At 46.5% G+C, this 20,292-nt stretch overlaps 1 pseudogene; it reads right to left on the reverse strand.

Annotated features, from left to right (window-relative positions):
• Positions 1–3,333: 3,333 nt before the first annotated feature.
• Positions 3,334–13,648, reverse strand: LOC137465895 (E3 ubiquitin-protein ligase BRE1A-like; annotated as a pseudogene).
• Between the last annotated feature and the right edge of the window lie 6,644 nt (positions 13,649–20,292).

Here is a 20,292-nt window from a genome sequence, read left to right on the forward strand (position 1 = left end):
CCTCAAAAAGTGAAATATTTGCCAGTGTGAAACTACTCCCTTAATCTTCTCTGTCTTAAGATGACAATAAGGTCCTTTCTCACAGGTGAGGTGACTAAAGGGGCTCTGGACCATGATTTATTCAGATACCAAGGTCCCATCAAAACCAAAAGGAGTCACCAAAACCACCCCCTCGGTGAAGAATGAGAATTGTGATTTCAGCAGCAATGTACTGAATGGGTGAGGAGGGGAAGGAAGTGTAAGCTGTTCAGCATCTGAATAAACACTGCATCAACCCAACTGACTGTGTTTTTAAAATACGTTTTCTACATATTTTTAAAAACCATTTCCCAACACATCCTGTATTACAGAGAAAAAGAAAGTTTGCAACGCTGTCTCTTAACTCTGGTCTCCCAGATAAGTCACCAAAGTAATTTTTCCCCTCCCTGTATCTCCTGCCACCTGCAGAAATGTTGCCTGGGGTGTTCTTGTTAGGTGTAGTTCAAAGGCTGCAGGTGGATTGAGGAAGACATTCTACCTATTTGCATCTCTAACCTTTGAAAAGTCCTTGTGTATGAAAAGCTCTGCATCAGCACTAAAAGCTGATCACAGTGAGACCCAGACGAATTAGCCTCAAGAGCTGCTGTGTGTTCCCTGCTCAGGGCTTGTTCTCTGATTTTGTGTGTCTGCTCCTTCCAATGCAGGAACACGGGGAAGAGAAATTAGGATGTAAAACAAAGAAGTGAGATCCACAGGCCTGCACCTTGGTAGGTATAATAGATCTGGGATGTCCCCACATTCCTGACAAACTTGATGGGCAAGGCACTGAGGTTACTTTGGTTGCCTTCCCTTCCCCTGCCTCCCCCCTTCAGATGATCAGTTCTCTAGAAAGAGCTTTTTCTTTGTGTAGCATCTGGTACCTCACAACCTCCAACATGACTTGTTTAGAACACATGAATATTGCTCTTTTCATCAAAACACTAGGAAAGAAGTATTTCAGGACAATTTTGTAAGTATTTTTGTCAAGGCTTTTATGTCCTTATCTCTACACAGGAGCCCAGAAACATATTATTAAAAAAATGTAAAATGTCAATCATATCTTAAAAAAAAATGTTTTGCTTCAAAGCTCCAAACACCAAATCCTTCAACAAATCAGACTTCATCTAAAAGCAAAAATATAAATGGAAAACTGTCAACCACCTAATAACTACTATTAAGCAAAAATTATTTCTGGTGGCTGTCTGAGGAGCTTCTCCCATGTCAAATGCAAAATACGGATTGCTCTGAATTAGTGCATCACCAGCTGTGCCTTTTCCCAAACGACTCAACTTACTGCTGCCCAACAAAGACATACTATTTTCTCGTTCAGCCACTGCTCCAGCCTGATCCCCTGGGGACAAGAGATTGCTGTGGGTTTCTGTGGGAAGGGGAGTGGCATAGGCACATCAGTGCCTGCAGACTGTGGCAGAGGGGAGGATCTGCTGTGACAGCAGGTGCACGGGAGACTGGAGATGAGGTTTTTTTCTTTCTTGTCTAAGACACTGAATTTAGAGAATGTTTTCATAAAGAATACTGTCACCGCTTTACTCTTTTTACCCCAATACTTACTAGTCCTGATAAATGTTAATTATTTCCATACATTCTGTTTCTCGGTGGTTTAATTAAAAGCACAGAGACACTCAGTTCTTTCAGAAATGAGCTTGAAATAAGCTGTTACTTTAGAACAAACCCAAAATGTTCATTGTTTCTAAGTGTAAAAATTATGTCCACCGACAGAAACTCAGTCACTTCCAAAATGAGCTTGAAATAAGCTTTTGTTTTAAAACAAAACCAAGATTTTTTTCTTGCTAAGGGAGAACAGGAGTTTCCCAAACTCCTCCGTGGAACTAATACAAATTGTTTGAAGTATCCATTTCCTGCCAGGAGCAGAGGGATGCCAACCTGGGCAGAGTTCACACAAAGCTCATTTCAGTAGAAAGGTGATACAAGAGTGACTGGGGATGGACAGAGGGGCTTTGCAGCTCTGCTGGGGCTGCAAAGTTCAGGCTGCTGTTCACAGCTGTAAAAGGAACTCCTGCTGCTGTAGCCAAGGTGTTTGAAGATGCAGACAGTTTATTCATGAGCCAGGTCCTGGTGCGATGAAGAAGCATCTGTACCCCAAAATCTACCAGCAGCATTACCACATCATTCCTTAGCCAACTTGCTGCCAGAACCTGTAACCCCGGGAGCAATTTCCAGGGAAAGGGGAGCAGGTTCTACTCTCATTCCTTCTAACAGCTCTTACACCATGGCAGGAACTCTCAGCAGCCCAGGTTCCCCTTGGAAAGGCAGGATGCAGTGCTCCTTCTCACTTTTCCGGATTCCTCATCATTTACAAGGCTTTACTCATATATTCTGAATGTTTTCCCCAAGATAATGAATAGTGTAAGAGCCTGTGATGAACTCCTTTTACTTTGTATCTGGTATTTCCTGCAGGGAGGGGATGGAGGAAGGCAGGAGATTTCATGCTTCAGGGAAGGGACACCCATGAGACCAACCTCTGAGAGGTGCACCTTCCAGGCAAATTAAGTTTACTTAAACACTACATCCCAGGAAGAAATGTCACAAATCAACAAGTTCCCGTTTTGATTTTAGGAACAGGCTTCAAATGCTCCAAGCACAGGGAGCACCAAGACGCTAAGCCACACCACATCCCTGCCAAAATTCCCAGCAGCCATGACAAAATGGCTGCAGAAATAATGCAGCATCCTGGCCCTCCTGTTGTGTCAGGAATAAGCTACTGGGGATAGAGCCAAAGGGACAAAAGTTGTTCTAGCTGAGCATATCTTGAAAGGAGAGGAAGGAAGAGATCAAGTGTCTCTACTGTAGAAGTTTAAAGGTTGTGAGAATTGTTTCCAAGAACTGGACAAAGGATGGGAGAGCAGACAGTACCAGAGGCAGGAGAACCAGAAAAAATAAACCAAAGAACAGCTTTAAGAAGAATTTGTACATAACAAGGTCAATCTTTGTGGTAAAGCTGCAGCAAAGGAACCACTAAAAGCCCTTTTCTGAGAAGGACAATGGCAGCAATGCTTCAGCCTAGGGGAAGGTGAGCACATCAACCAGGGCTTGTCAATGGAATGCTGTTTTCTAAGGGTCTCCAAGATCTCTCCTTTCTCCTCTGGTGGATATTCAGACGTGTTTGTTTGGGGTAGGGTTTCCTAGTGCACCAGCCCTCGAGGGTTCTTGCCCTGACTCAGGAAGGTGAACAGGTACCTAAGGAATTGCTCCACTGAGTGTACAGATCAATTTCCTTGGTCTCTGTTGGGCCTGTTACTTGGGAAACACTTCCCTCCCAGGAGCAGTGCCATTCCTTGATGGGACTTAATTAGCATCCAAAGCAGAGCCCTCAAATAAAGCTCTCACTAATCTCTGCTGCAGCTCAGCTTCCATCCCACCAAGGCAGCACTTCAGCTGCACGTTCCCGCCTTGGCAGTGTGAAAGCAAGGGATGGGAAACTTCCTCTCAGGCACAAAGAGCACACAAAAACTGAGGGCATGACCAAAGGGACAGGGCCAAGGAAGGAAGCAAGATCCAGAGTGTATTTCTTTGGAGACCCTGAAGGCTCCTCCCAGAAGACACTGCAGCTCAGGCAGCAGAAGCTGAGAGGGAGGGAAGGAGGCTGGCTCAGCACCAGCAGGGGCTCTGAGAGGGCTTCAGCCGATGTAGATCCTGTGGGAGTCGTTGGCCCCAAAGGCCGCGTTGCACTTGGGGCACTTGCGCTGCCGCGTGTCGTAGCGCGTCTTCACACACTCGAAGCAGAAGACGTGGAAGCACCTGGTGAGCACCGCGTCTTTCTTGCGCATGTTGCAGCACGGGCACGTCAGGCAGGCCTGCAACACACACACACACAGACACACACACACACACAGACACACACACAGACACACACAGACACACACACACAGACACAGACACACAGACACACACAGACACACACAGACACACAGACACACACAGACACACACACAGACACAGACACACAGACACACACAGACACACACACAGACACAGAAACACAGACACACACACACACACAGACACACACACAGACACACACAGACACAGACACACACACAGACACAGACACACAGACACACAGACACACACAGACACACACAGACACACAGACACACACACACACACACACAGACACAGACACACACATAGAGCTGTGAGCGGCCCTGCAGCCCAGCTGCTGTGCTCAGAGATGTCTCAACATGTCGGTACTTCCATTCCTCAGAAGGACAAGGTGGTTTCTCCAGTGCCAGAGTACAGACGAGAGATGTCAGACACTGAAAGTGTGCCTACACACCTTCTGACTAAAGTAAAAAGGGAAGCTGATGGACACAGACACTCACCTTGTAATCCTTGATTTCCTCCATCAGGATCTCATCACAGTTGGGAACCATGTCAGCCTTCTTTGTGGTCTCCAGCTTCCTGCGCAACCTAGAAATATCTTCCTGCAGAAAAACAGGAGACCAAGTGAAGGAGCACTACATTCTCTGTCAGCTTCTTCAAGGGCCAAAGAGAACGTGCACCTGGCTAAGTCATGCCAGCCATAGTTTCATCCCCTATAATCCAAGAGACAACATGATCATCTGATGCCACAACTGTTGCCAGTTATCAGGGGACAAAATCTGAAAGAGCCAAGACCCGATGAAGCCAAAATCAAAGTGAAACTGGATACCAAGAGCAGTTCAGCTGAAACCCTCTGCAAGCTCAGTGTACAAGGAGAAGGACACTAAAGCAGACAGATCTTGAAGGATTGTGCATAGGGTATATACCTCAGCCCTTTTGAGGTTGAACATCTCCTTCTCTCTAGTTGCTCTGTTTTCCACAATCTCCTCCTGAAAATCATGTAACTTCTTCTGAGCCAGCTCTAGCTGGGCCTTCAGATCATCTGCAAGCTGGGCTGCATCCATGGCCTGAGAAAGAAAACCAGTATATAAGGACCAAACACAGAAGAACAGCTCTAGTGGTCTCTAGTCCCTTGTTCTTACCTTATTATCAACAAGTTCTAATCATTTAGCTTCAAGATTCCTTTGGGCAGAGCCAAACCTTGGCACACTGCAAGGCACATCTCTTACAAAAACACCAATGATCATCCAATTATCTTCTTAACCTATTTTCAGCCTTCCAGCTTCCATGTCTTCTCTATTAAAGTGTTTCAGAGGCAGTTCTATCGCTGTCCTAGACAGAACTGCACGATACCTATTTCTAACAATCTCTCTTCACCAGTTCTCTTCTGACTTTATAACCAAGTGCCCTTAATACCACAAATTGTCCTATTAAACACAGGTCACTGCTGAATTCTCCCCAGCTCCTTTTCACAGGGATATTCCTGCTTTCCTTTCTGCCTGTTTTAATGTAATTTCTGCATTTCTACTAAAACTTAACAACAAAGGCAGCATCAGCTACAAACTTAGACTTATTTTACTGGTAATGCACCTACTTTACTCGTCTTAGGCATTTGTTGAAAGTGTTCACATTCCCCAGCTGTATTTCCTTTTGCTTATCCCATCTTTGCTACAAAAGCTTTGACCCCAGTCCATCTGGCTGCTGTCTCTCTCTTCACCACAGGTTACACAGAAAAACATATGACCTGCTTCTCCTTATCAAAGGAAAACATCAGTCTCCAGTACTTTAATCATAATTCTCTCCAGGACTCCTCAGCCTTCTGATATACTCATCCAAAAGCAGGGAATACCAGGTTCTCTAATCCCAGTGAGAGCTCAGAGCCTTCCATGCCTCCCACAAGGCAGCAGCTCCACCTCACAACCCAAGAGGAAACGAAGGCATCACTTACCTTGCGTTTGCTCATCTCCAGGGCCTGTGTTCGCAGACCCAGCTCCTTCTCTCCCGTTCCAATGCTGCTCTGCAGTAAGTGTTCCTTCTCCTCCAGCTTACGTACAACCTGCAGCTGGGCATCCACCTTGGGAAGGGAGACAGAGGGAACAGAAGGAATTAATGTATGCTCTGTGGGTCTTCAGAGCTGTCATTCAAGCTGCAGGCTAAAACTACTCCTGCTTCCCCATCACCAGGGAGCACACATTCAGCTTGCCTTTTTCTCCCTGAACAGCTGTGCCTGTATCCAAAGAGCTGTACCCAGATCTCTATGGTCAACACTTTAAAGCTTAGCAGTCAAATATTTGCAACAAAGATTTCTTAATTTTTGGACAGCGGCTTAAAGACTTGCTGCAAGGCAGTGAACAGTTCCACAGTGGTTCCAAGGACGACAGGATACAGAGTCATAGAATGGCCTGGATTGGAAGGGACCTAAAAGATCATCTAGTCCCAGCCTCCCTGGGATAACTTCCTCTAGGGCATGTTTCTCAAAGCCCCATCCAAGCTTGGCCTTGAACATTCCAGGGATGGGGCATCCACAACTTCTTTGGGCAACCTCCAGCAGTGCCTCACCACCCTCTGAGTGAAGAATTTCTTCCCAACATCTAATATAAGCCTGCCCTCTTTCAGTTTAAAGCCATTGCCTCTTGTCCTGTCAATGTATGCTCATATAAAATGTTCCTCTCCTTCATTTTTCTAAGCCCCCTTCAGCTACTGGAAGGCTGCAATGAAGGCTCCCCTGAGTCTTCTCTTCTCCATGCTGAACAGGCACAGCTCTCTCAGCCTGTTCTTGTAGCAGAGGTGCTCATTTCTTCTCATCATCTTTATAGGCTCCTCTGGACTCCCTCCAACAGGTCCGTGTGTCTTTCTTGTGCTGAGGACCCCGCAGCTGGATGCAGCACTGCAGCTGGGGTCTCGCAAGCGCAGAGCAGAGGAGCAGAATCCCCTCTCTCAGCCTGCTGCCCATGCTGCTTTGGATGCAGCCCAGGATGCAGTTGGCTTTCTGGGCTCCCAGCGTGCACTGCTGGGTCAGGTCCAGCCTCTCATCCACCAGAATCCACAAGTCCTTCTCTGTTCCAGTGTTCTCAGTGATTTCCTCTCCCAGCCTGTGCCCTTGTAGGAGGTAGTTTCGACTGAACCGTGGTTTCCAACTCCTCCTGCTTGTTACCAATACATATAGCTACAGGTAGAATATACAGGCAGAAGTACCATTCCAACAGGAAAAGGATTTACCACTTTTCCTCACCCACAGGACATTTTAAGGCTCCTAAAGCAGTCTCAGTTTTTTACAAAGACAGTTTCCTTTGAAGCCTGATGCATTCCTAGGCTGGTGAGAGGAACGCTCCATCCTGGACTGATTCTGGTGAGGACAGGTAATTCTCTTCAGAGCAGCTCACATGTTGCTATGTTTTGCATTTTGAAGCAAAAGTCTTGTCAGTGACACAGCACTGTTTTAGCTGCTGCTGAGCAGTACTTACACAGCACCAAGACCTTCTGTGACTCATGCTGCTCACCAGCAGGTAGGCTGAGGATGCCCAGGAAGCTGGGATGCCACACAGCCAGGACAACTGATCCCGCTGGCCCAAGGGGTGTTACATACCCTACAGTGCTGTGCTCAGCAATAACAGCTGCTGGAAAGGAGGACTGGGAGGATGTTCAGAGCTGCAGCCTTTATTAAATAACAATAAGGCGTGATGAAGCCCTGCCTTGCTGGAGATGGCTCAACTCCTACCTGCCCCAGGAAGTAACCAATTAATTCATTTCTTGTTTGGCTTGTATGGACATCTTTGCTTTAGCTGTTCAACTCCCTTTATTTCATCTCATCTGTTTTTGCACTTTGTCCCTTCTGGTTCTTTCCCCTTTCACTCAGTGGGGGAGCAAGCAAACAGTTAGCTGTGTGCAGCTGCCTGAAACAGGTAACTCACACCTCCACCTCCCCACCAGCTCTCTTGTCCTCTTTCACTTTACCCTATTACCTGTGTTTTCAGTGTCAAAACTTGGTCTGCCAGCTGCTCCTTTCCCTCTTTCAGCAGCTTATGGATCTGGTTGGACTTGATACGTTCTGACATCAGTTTGAAGTTGGCATCATCCTTCTCCCGCAGCTGTTGCATCAGGCGGATGTCCTGCTCTTGCATGTCTTCAAAGGCTTGGCCTGTGACATCCATTTCTGACAGCAGGGCCTCTTCCTCCTGCAAAAGACTCACAGGCTCTGGCCAAACTGTGCCCTGGACCCCTGTCGCGGTTTGACATGGAAGTGAATTTTTTTTCAGGAAGTTGGGTCAAACCAATCAGTGGTCAGGTTTAGATATTAGCACCTGGAGTGACCACTGAAAGGCATAGGCACGCCTCTGAGAACACAGAGGGTTAAAAGCAACAACTCCCAAGAGCTCACTCTCTTTGGTTCCAGTCAGAGTGCAGTGCAGACCTCCCCTGCCCAGCCATGCGCTGGGTGGGGGAAGGGAAGCTATGCGGCCTGGTCAAAGTAAACCAAAAGAGCTAAAGAACTGGAACTGAGCCAGCTCCTGTGGACAGAAGAGTAGAGAGAAGCGGAGATACCTTTGTCGTCCCCCCCAGGGAGAAAAGACAGAGAGTCCCGACCACACCTGTAACTTTGCCGGCATGGGAGAAGGAGAAGGGGGGGAAGGTGCCCAGCCTTAGCCTTAGAAATTGGCTGCTGGGCAGAGATTTCAGCCGTCCAGGGAGTCTGAACTTTTAACCCTTTCCTGAGAAATGAAGGCTTTGTAAAATATTACTCGTCCTTGATTTAAAGTAGAGGAGAGACAGTCTGAGATCTGAGATGTTGGAAGAAGAAATTTGGAAGATGTTGGAAGAAGAAATGGCTTGCCTCTACCCTGCTGAGGTGGTCTTGCTCTCTCATTGGATTGAGCCTTTTTTAGCAGATGATATGTACCACTTCCATGCAAACATATTCACTAGATGAACTGAGGAGGTAATAATTCTTAAAAAGAAATTGTAATCTCTTCCCCTAATGGCTGATGAAGGCAATTCTCCTCTGTGCGCTTCACCGAGGCCACATGTTTAATTGTTTATTTGATGTGTAATTGTTATTTAAAATTTCCCACCATGGCCTGCCTGCGATATCCTGGAGCTGAGGGTGGAGGGGGTTATTTTATTGGTAGTTCTTTTGCTTGCTCAAAGGGGAAGTTTTCTTCCCCTTTGGTAAACAAGCACTAAACTCCCATCTCTGGCCCATACAGATATAAATTCCTTCTCTCTTCCTGGACGTAACCTGAAGGCAGCTCATTCAGTTGCCCCAGCCAAAAGAGAACTCATCAGGAATTTCTCACCTGCTTAGCCATGGCAAGTTTCTTCTGTAAATATTCAATCTGTTCCTCCACTGCTCGGATCTTGCGGAGGGCATCCTCATCAGCCACATTCTTACTCTCCTTTTTTTCCTTGTCTTCCAATTCTTTCACCCTCTGCCTCAGTTCTTCAAGCTACAAGAACCAACCAAAAATGACACTAAACACAAGGATATGCCCTGAGCATTGTTAAGAGCCTGCTTTCTCCACAATTCTCTGAAACACTCAGGACTGCCTTCAAAGCACGGCAAAAAACCCCAGGCTGTTTTGACAAGAGTATTACAGGCAGATGTACCATTGAGGTGGGCTGTAAGCCCAAGATCTTGACTTCCACACCTTTGAAAATATCACATCATCTTTTATCAGAGTAGGAACATCAGTCTCCTGCAATTGTACATGTATGGGTATGTGCTCAGAGAGCATCTGCTCCTTAAGGGCATCTGGTCAAAGACCTTCTTCCATACAAGAAGGAAATAATAGGAAAAGGAGGAAGTAAAATAAAACATACAGAGATACAAACTTGGCAGACAAATGGTAAGGGGTTCAGTGATGAGAACGAAACTTGGTCAGTCCCACTAACTGATGAGAGCACATGGGAGTGTGAAAATGGTTATTCCATCAAGGTTATCTGAGTGTGCGAGAAGGAGAAAACCCAAACCAGAATATACAGAGACACAAACCTGACAAAACAAGCACAGAGACACAGAGAAGAAGCAAACCTCTCCAGTCATAACAGCTTCCAGGAAACTACAGGAACAACCTCCAGGAAGATCAGCTTAGACTTTGTAATTGATGACACTGTAAAGCAGGAATGGCTCCTGAAGTGGGACAGCTGTGGGAATCAAGAGCCGCTCAAATCCAGGAGCAATGTGCAGGGAAATGGAGACCAAGGATGAACAAATTGGGGTTAGACAGAGAAGGGCATAAAAGGAACCAGTCCTATGGAAAATATGGGCAGTCAGTACACATTTGTCTGGCTCGGCCTTGCCCATGATCATCACAGCCTGTCCTGTCCTATTTTCTTGTATCTTTTCATTACACATTTTCTGAAGTATCGCCGTTCAATCTAACTCTTTACCCCACGTATATGTGCTGCACAGAGGAAATGCTGCCTATAGGTGAGACCTGCTTGTGAAGAAGGCAAGAGGGGCTTGGAACCACAGGGGTCCCAAACAGACGGACATGCTGGAACTCAAGGGATCTGCAAATGGGTCTGTGCTTATGAACCTAGAGATTGTTGTGTGTGTGTGGCTGCACCAGCAACTAGACCCCGTTTATCTGCAGACCATTCCAATCTCCAAGTGACAAAGCTGAGAAGACAAACAATCCTCAGTTCTGAGGAGAGAAACAACACAGTTCTGCTGCAGAGTAGCTGAAAAGAAGTTTAAGTAACACAATAAAAAGAAAAGAGGAAGAGAAATTAGGAATACCTCAGCTTTTGCTTTCTTCTCAGCTGCCATGAGCCAGGAGTCTTCCTTACTCTCTTCTCCCTTGTCTTCCCAGATCCATGCTTCCATGCCCCCTTTCCACGGAGCAACTACACAGCCACAAAGAAAAAGCATTCATTTAGTCAAAGGAAGCAGCAGAGTGCAGAGCTCCACAGAAAATTTCACTGCATCCTGCACAGCCGATCAGAAAGGTTGATACTCCTGGCAAGAGTGACAGCATTCCCCCCTCTCCTAAGCACTTTCCCCTCTTTTCTGGCATTTCCTGCTGTGTTCCCTTGCTCAGGTCAGACTGGGCCTCTCTCAGTTTGCGCTTGTATCTCAGCACCTCTCCCTTCAGCTGCTGGTTGTGATTCTGGAGGCTGCTGATGAGGTGACGCATCTCCCGATTAATGGGGCCTACAAAAACAGAAACACCTCGGTAACAAACCACACTTCTGTCAACCTTCTTGCATGGAGATGGAGAACAAGCTAAGTGACAATGACAAATAAAACAAGATTATCACCATTCTGCTACATAACAGATCAACACAAAACACTTGCAGAAAAAAAGTCATACCAGTTTCATATACAACCACAAATCCTTGCAAATTCACAGTCCTAAGCTCCCACTTAGCATTCTTTTTATGCCCATGATCCTAAGGGAAACACGTCATGTTACAAAAGAAATCGGATTTAAATGCCACTTCAGAACTAATTTATTTCCTCTGAAGAAATTTAAGAATTACTGCTTTGCTATCTAGATTGTCCTTACAGACTTGGAAATGAATCCTCCCGCCCCAAGAAATTTTTAATAATTCAAAATATCCTACCATAAACCAAATTGTTACCAAATTGGATCTATTATGCAGCATCTAGAAAGAAGTGGAGCTGGCCTCCCAATAAAACAGGTGAAAAGCTTTGTTTTGAGGTGAAGAGACCTGAACAAGTCTTTAACAGCAACAAAGAATCAACACAAGTGTTCTTGTGCACTGTAGCCCCTAATGAGCATTGGTGGATAGGTGATTGTTTTCAGGCTCAGCAGAACAACACCATACATGCTTGCTCATTGGCAGCAAGTGTCTGTTCAAACTCTATCCTCAACATCTCATATTCTTTGCAGACTTGTGTCAGGGTGTCCTCCAGCTGAATCAGCTCAGTGCGTAGCTTCTTGTGAAGGCTGACCTCATCCCTCTGAGGAACAAAAAGGAAACAGAACTCGGTGCTTTGAACCTGGAACATCTCTCACCTCATCAATATCAGGTACCACAAGAGCCTGGATTATTGCCAGAAACGTCAATTCCCTGAGCGTTTGCAAAGGCACGCAGACCCAGCAGTGATGGTGCTGGCATGACAGAGCTCCCAGGCTGAGGGAGCAGAGCTGTTACCTCCATCAGCTCCACCTGGCGCTGGTGTGTGCTGCGGGTGCCACGGAGCAGCGTGCGGGCCTGGTCAAGGTGTGCCTTCAGCTGGAGACTCTCATTATACAAAACAGAAAACTGGGACTGCATGCAGCGATATTCCAGGGTCTCCTTCACAGCCTCTTCCACTGCCCGTCACAGCTCAACCTGGTTGGGACACAAGAAAATGCCACAAAAAGAGAAATTATCCCCTTGCCTTTGGTTTCTGTCTCTCAAGAAAGGAGAACAGTGAATCAAGCTGCCACAAGCAAAGACAAAAATAGAACTTGAATAGCATTGCTGTGAAGTAGGTCCAAGTGATAGGATTCAGTACCTATTTTAAAAAATCTCTGTGCTCTCTGCATGCATTAGGCTGCTTCTCTTGCACAACCACATGACAGAAGTTTTTGACTCTTGGGTCCTGAAATAGTTTCTCTCAAAGATGTGACCATGGAAAACATAATAAAGCATAATCACTCAGATCAATAAAGATGGACACATAGAAAAGTATGAGAGAACAGATAAAATGCACATGCAAGTAGGCATTATGTTAGCATTCTGCCAGTAAACCATAATGACTGACAGAGAGAGAAATTAATAAAAACCCAGAGAACTGAACTAGAAAAAAAAGTTAGCAAATGATTGTGACTAGCAGCAGTGAAACAGACACATATAGACATGCATTCAGCTTAAAACTAATTAGGGAGGGAAAAGGAAAGCTGTAAGCTAAAGACCACTTCTCTCAAAACAAACTCATGTGGATAAACAGAATTCAGAGGTGCCTCAAGACAGTTCCCAGCATCAGATCTCTGGATTTAGGTTATCAAGACAGACATTTTGTATAACTGGCACTGACCACTAAGATGAAATTTGGGTTATTCTCTCCATGATATACTTATCTACCACAGAGCCACAGCTTCTTGTGTTACCACCTTTAAAACATCACAAACTCATAGGCTGTTTCCTATCTAGCCATCCCCCACAGTGGGAAGGACAGAAATTCAATGACTCTTTCAAGAGCCTCTCTCCCCACACAAGTTCCCTGATTGTTTCTGTTCTCTGGTTCCACTTGCACAGGACGTGGGGAAGGTGGAGGAGGGATCACTACTTGTAAAGAGGTGAAAACAGTTTGAACCAGACATGCTTAAAATGGACTAAAAGAGCAGAACGGGAACGGGCAGGAAACCAGTACAGTTTCCCACGGTGGCCACACGCTGTCACCAACGCGCTGAGCTGCAAGCGGAGCCACAGACTCGCTGAGTTGTACCTGGAGCAAAGTGTAACACTGCGAAAGAGCAGGCTCAGAACTGCTGATGAGGTTTTCTGCAGACACATCACTGCAAAGCTGAGGGCAGCCCATCCCACAGAACACCTTCACCCTCACACGGCTACAGATGTCTCACCTTGAGCTTTTCATTCTGTGTTGTTACTTCCTCAAGATCCTGACATAGTTCCTCCAGCTTATTAAGGCGATTCCCAGCAAGCTCTTTATTCTCTTCCAGCTCTGCATTCATCTCCTCAAACTGTTGGGATAAACTGCTTGTAAATCCTACTGTTAATGTGTCTCCTGAGAATGCTACTGAACTATCTGTTCATGCAGTAACAGCAATTACAGACTGAGCAGTCAGGTCACTTGACCAAGCCAGTCTAATTCCACCAGGTGTTTTTTAAGTAGAAAACTCCTACACAGACAAAATGGCTTGCCCAGAGTCACCCAGCTTTGCGGCACAGGATCTAAAAATGATCTAAAATAAGTATCTAAATTCTGTTCAAATTGTGGCCCTTGTTCTCCTTGACTGTATTCTTGTCCTTGCCCACAGCCAAGCTCCTGACCTCACCTTGCAGGCATTGATGGTGATTGTTCCCCCATAGAGGCTGCTGGTCCCAGCTCCATACACCTTGTAGCCTATGGAATTTACCTGCAAAAAATGCAAGAGATTTCCTCAAGACCCAGTGAAATACCGACAAGAGTGATGCAGCACATCCAAGACCAAAGAAGGTACACAGCAGGGTCTCAGCTCTCCCAGCAAAGTCCCAGAGAGGATGTCACATGCCCACCCAACACCACCCCCCTTCCCAGCTTTCCTGGCCAGCGCTTACTCGTTCCAGGACGTCGGCCAGGTGGAGGTTGAGCCTCTGGCATTGACAGTCAAACTAGTGGTTATGAACTGAACCTTCCAGTTCCTACCTGCTTGAATGGAGCAGTTCTGCTGAAAGCAACAAGGCCATTGCCTTTTGTAGATGAAGCTGGTACACTGCTTTGCCAAATCTCAGCATTCCACAGGCATCTCAGCTTGGCAGTGCCCTTCATCCTATGCAAAACAGTATAAAGATTATTTCTAAGTGACTTATTGGAACAGCACATACAGGGATCCTGTGAGGTATCTTTTAAGAGAAACATTAAATTACACCTCAAATTTAAAAAGACAACTGTCATGGAACCATTTTCCTTCTCTTAGCAGCAGCACTGACTTTAGCTGGAATTCCAAACTCAAGTTAGCTTGGTGGGAGAATGTTTACAGATTCCAAGTATGCGCGTGGGTTTTACAGGCTTTTGGAAAGCTGGGAGGAAAGCTGAGAGGGAGTGAGGTTTAGGTTAACTTGCAGGAAAAAACGTTCCCTCCTCAAAGCTCAATTACTCACTTGTTGGAGGTGGTGAATTTGCCTGAGGAGGTAGAAATAAGAGCAGTTAAGGGACATCAGGCAGGGTTTTCAGAAGAGACAACAGGTAATCAACTGCTCAGTGGAGATGTTCAGAAGGCAGGCTTCTGCCAGAGGTCTCTGGGATCCTCCCTTTGCTCCAGGTGACTCAGCTGTTGCCGGCGGGGAGGGGGGAGGTGGTGGTGCTGGTGCTGTCTTTTCCACCAGAGGAGTGGGAGATTATTAAAGGTAGTGAGGCACAAGAAAGAAGCAGAACTGATTAACAAAGGGCAGTAAACAGTGGATGCCAGGAGCTTTGACCCTGGCAAAGGGTGTTGGGACAGCTCCATGGGGTGAGTCATTGGGACTTTTGAGGATTGGCAGAGACATTCTTCAAGATGTACTGCCATGGGTCTTTTTGTTTTAGAAAAACGAGCTAATGAGGGGTGCCTGGCTAAAATTAATAGCCTGACTACAAATGAGATTGCAAAGCAGGGCAATTACCTTGGGCTCTCTGTCCTTGCCAGGGATGTTGGGTGTATTTTACTGAAATGCCCTGGGCAAGAGGGCTTAGATATCCTCTGGTAGAGGTACGCTGGCTGGCAGGGTGGCCAGAGGAGTTTCTAGCAGCCTCAGCAACTATTTGGTCAGTGTGAGAAACGAGGCTCACCCTTTAAAATTTTTTAAAGGTGTAACAAGGGATAAAGCAAAAGTAACAGCACTGGGTGCATAGCCACATGTGTCGCTGCTGAGGCAGGGATGGAAATGAAGAGACTCCATCTTCAGAAGGCAAAGAATAATCTTTATTAACAAGTAGCATTCCTCTTTGATAACCAGCATCGCTAAGGTGAAATATGATTGGTCTCAAAGTGAAAACCTTTCACACCATTGGTGCACTCTGACTAGCCCACTGTGGTAGAACATATCTATGTAATAAACGCCAATCACTTGGTTTTTAAAATTTATAAAGGTTTAATAAAAATAAAATGGAAAAAAAAATTAATACAAGTATAGTAATAAAGATTAAACAATTAGAGTTAGGACAATTAAAGAGACAATAACAGCAAAAAGTTACAGCCCGGGCTGGGTACCTCTCTCTGGACAAAAGTGAGCCAGGAGAAGGACCCCGATAAAAGAGAATTCCCTCTTTAAGAGGGGTAACCTGTTGCATACACAAATCACTTCATGAATATGCATATTTTTTATTTAAAACAAAAAATTCGTCCGGTACTTGTTGAGGAATTCCTGTTAATCCCAGGTGCCTTGAAGTCTAAGTCGAGTTTGGAGAAGTTCGGTTTTTTTGTTGATAAGGAAAGCCATAAATTCCCCTACTCTGGAAGATTTAGGGGTTTCTGTAATTGTTATCTCTGTGTGAAGAATTTCTTGATTATCTTCTTCTCTTGAGCAAAAAGAATACCACACACACATATTTTCTATTTTAACTACTAAAGCTTAATTTCAATTACAAAACTACATTTACTATATTATTAAAATGTTACTACAGCATAACTTTCCAACCTAGCATAATACATGTAGTAAATATCTGCGTAGAGCCATATAATAGGCATTTTTCACACTACTATTAAAGAATGAAGTTTCAGGTTTTTAGCTGCAGACCATAAATATTTTATAATTGAATAAATACTAAGTGTATTCCCATTTAAAAAGAAGACAGACTTCATCTGTCAGATCAGAACATCTATACGTAATCAGAAATTGTTCCACAAGGTGCCGTCTTCTTAACATATTTTATGTATTTAATAAATGTAGGAGATAATAATCATTAAAACCTGCATGCACTGCAAGAAAACCACAAGCTCATTATTGGTTTTCAGTACTTACTACCAGAGCCATACTCAGAGCAAGCAACATGACTCAAAGAGCAAGAGATCAGCAACAATTAAAATCACTTTTTTAAATGCAACTCAGCTCTTGGGACAACCTGTGCCAGTTGCCAGTGTGGCACCATGCTCCAAGTGAACAAGTTCTTCCTTAGACCTAATCTGACTCAATCCCCATTATATATTCTAAATATTATCCCATGTCCTATTGCAACTGAGCCTGTGAAAAAAGGTATTTCCTACTTCCTGAGAATCCCCTTTGAAGTACTGGAACTCAGCAATGAAGTCGCCCTGGGGCCTCTTCTCCTCCAGGCTGAATAACTCCAGGTCTCTCAGCCTGCCCTCAGAGGAGAGGCGCTCTGTCCTCTGTTTCTGTCGCCCTGTTCTGTAATTTGGTGGGGTGTTCAGTTTTATCTAATGGCAAAAGAATTGAAGTAGAGCAATGCAGGGTACAGAGCCATGAAATGGTGGTGGAGGAACCCAAGGATGCCAGTCCTGGCAGAGCAGTCTGGAGAGATTTGGCTGTGGGCAGGAGGGGCTGTGAGGGGCTCACTGTGAGCCTCTGGTTTGTGCCCCCCACCCCACCCTTAGAGGTTTCTGGCACGCAAACAGGGACAGCTGAGAGGGACTTGTCCCAACCCCATCTGCTGCCTGGCACGCTCAGGCAGAGGGGAACTGGCCCAGGCTTACTGCCAGGTCGTGTGGCAGAGAGGGAACTGCAGGAGCCAGCGCCACTGGGCTGGCCCTGCTGGGAAGGAAGGTGCCATCCAGCACAGGAGGGGCAGGGCATGGAAAGGTAGACACTGCTCTGTCTCCCTGTGGAAATTAGCACGGTGCCTGTCTTTCAAAGACAGGGACCTATGGGAGTCACTGGAGTTTCCTGAAAGGAAGAAACCCCAGGGACAGAAAGCACCACTTCTAGAGCACTGGCAGGGCAAAAATCCCAGCAAGATGGAGAAACCAGAATAAACGGATGAGTGGGATTCTGGGCCAGGTTTGCCTGTGATGGCAAGGTCCTGCACATAAAGATGGGGTGCAGATGGTCCCATTGCTCCTCTTTCCGCATCTTTCTAGGAGCCAGAGGAATCCTGTGAAATACTGAGCTTGGAAACTCATGGTTCATTGCTTTTTGTTGATTTTTTTCCTTTGGGCAGCATCCATTTGTGACATTTGCTGAGCCTGAGTCCAGCCTGGTGCCACTGATTGTTTCAGTGAAGAAGAAGAAGGAGACAAGAATGTGATAATCACATCAGGACAATTACCATTTACTTCGACTAGGATTGTAGGTTAGGGTTAGGGTTAGTGTTAGGATAGGATTGTCTAATAGGACAGGGAACAGTAGCATTGGAAATGAATAAAGTTTGAAACCACAACTCACCTTGAAGATTCCCTTCTTTCTCACTCCGTGAATAACCTCAAGATTTCCTTCTGAATTGCCTGTTGCTCCTTAAAGGTGCAAAGTGACACTTAGGGAGTCTTTGGCACGGTGTGAAAGTGGGGAAGGCTCTTCTTCATTCATCCTCTTCAGACCACACTGCCTTTGGAATACGGCCCACTGGACTGTTTTTGCCCTGCTGTGGTACTTCAGTTTGAGGCAGAAAGGGCAATGACATTTGCAGGAAAAACCAAAGGGGGAGTGGGGCAGTCCAAACACCCTGTGCTGATGCAGCCCTTCAGCTGTGACTCGAGAGCATTGGGGCGCCTGCCACTTGGACTTGTATCCCTAAGTGCAATGTCTTGGGCTGGAGGAGAGCCTTGCTCAGCTGAGAAAGCAGAAAGATCAGAGAGGGTGCTCTGAAAGGTCTCCTCCGGTGCAGAGCTGTCAGCGACTGTGAGGTGCGAGCGGGCCCGGCCTTGCCCGGGGTGGAGCCGCAGCAGAGCCCCGGCAGAGCCCGGAGCAGCCTGAGCCTCGGCACGGGCAGGCGGCCAGGAGGCCCTTGTAGCTGCAGGAGGCAGCAGCCCGGCCCTGCGTGCCTCTTCCTGGCACCGGGCGCATCCTCCGCTCTCAGAGCCCAAGCGGCAGCTGGCTGCTCCCGAGGGGAAGCGGAGCCCTGCTGGGCACAGCCCGGACCGGAGGCATTGGCCGTCTGGAGTCTGCCCTGGGGGAGAGGAAGGCCAAGGGCAGCCGAGGGCCGGTGGCCTGGCTGAGCATTCCTACTCTTCTGCCGGCTGCCCTGTGGCTCCTGGGAAAGGAAAGGTCAGCAGCGTGTGCAGCACTCCGGGCACCGGGGCAGGGAGCCGGGCTGCTGGGCAGGCTGGAGCACAGGGCAGCGTCCTTCAGGCACAGCAGTTCTGCCGGGGGACCCGCGGCCAGCGGGAGGCGGTGGCAGCTTGTCAGGTCCCGTCTGCAGGAGCCAGTGCCTCGCACAGCTCTGGGAGGAAGCGCCTGCAGTCCTGCAGTTCTGCACTGAGCCAGAGCAAAGGTGTGCAATGCAGAGCGTTTGGCAGAAATATTCAGGGCCAGCAGGCCAGCGGCTTTGTGCTCTCTGGCACACAGCAAGCGCTTGAGTAGCAAACTCATTTGGAAGAGAGCAGAATAATTGCAGTAGGCAATCTGTATTTTCTTCATTAATTTTCTGAAAGAAAGTCACAATGTGTTGCACACAGGTAGGGGTATTGTGAAAGAAAGGCCTTAGAAAATCAGGCCTTGCTCTGCTAAAAATGACCAGCTGGCCTGTTATGTCTTCTACGTGCAGCTAGCTAACTTCCCATGTGAAAAATCGTAAGAATGACTGCAGTTATTACAGTGTGCATCTGAAATAAACAAGAAATCTGTCCCATGAGAGTCCACAAAGGAAAAATGTAAACACCTGAGTAAAAGAGAGAGTCTTAGCACGTCCACATAAAACCACCTTCTAAGCAATGAATTGTTTGGCAAGAAAGCGACCAGGCAATTGGAGTTGAACACGAGGTCTGTGAAAACGGTATAAAAATGAGTTATGTGAATAAAGAGTTGGCTTTCCCTGCATGAAGAAACTGAGTCCTGGCTGCTTTATTGACACAGCAATGTGGCTTCACTCAGCAAGAGCACTCGCAGGGTGTATGGATGAAATGCTTGTGTTTGATTCCCAGAAGAGGAAGGAGAGGCGTTAAGTGTAACAAATAGGGCTCAGTCTTGTGAATTCCTTTAGCTTTAACAGGCTGGCTGAACCCTGTATTGCCCCACTGCAGTGCTTAATGTGTGCAAGTGGCTATTTTAGCCTTGAGAATAAAGAGAGTGGTCCTGCTAAGAAGGTCGCTGGAATGCATTCAAAGGGAAGAAAGTGTTTTTAGGAGGCTCTTGACCAGCAAAGGAGAATTTGAGGAATGGAGTATTTCCCAAACGACTGTGTCAGGAACCTGAGTCCTGTCTGAGGCCCTGCCATATTTGATCCATGGTTGAGCAGGTTGACAAGACAATGAAGAAAAGTGTATTGTTTAATGGGTGGGAACGTGACCCTTGAAAGAGAAACAAGGCATTGGTCAGTCGGTGGTCAGTTAAGGTTTGAAAGGGGAACAATGCATAATGGAGCTGTTGTTGGCGTGGAGTCGGTATCGTGAGCCATCGTTTCCACAGCCTCCCCTCTCCGTGTCCCAGAAGGAATTGGATGGACTGTGTTCTCCTCCCCGAGTCGTCTGGTTCAGCACGAGCAGCTGATCACCAGGAGCTGAAGGAGCTGAAGCCTCAGGCCTCAAGAGCTGGGCCTGAGGAGACTTTGTGAGCAAATGAATGCTGCTAACATGGACCTGGCTGAATGCAGCAGATGGAATCATGGAATCACAGAATCCTTTCTGTTGGAAAAGACCTCTGAGCTCATCC

The sequence above is a fragment of the Anomalospiza imberbis genome, unplaced genomic scaffold (assembly GCF_031753505.1).
Source record: "Anomalospiza imberbis isolate Cuckoo-Finch-1a 21T00152 unplaced genomic scaffold, ASM3175350v1 scaffold_118, whole genome shotgun sequence".
NCBI lineage: Eukaryota > Metazoa > Chordata > Aves > Passeriformes > Viduidae > Anomalospiza > Anomalospiza imberbis.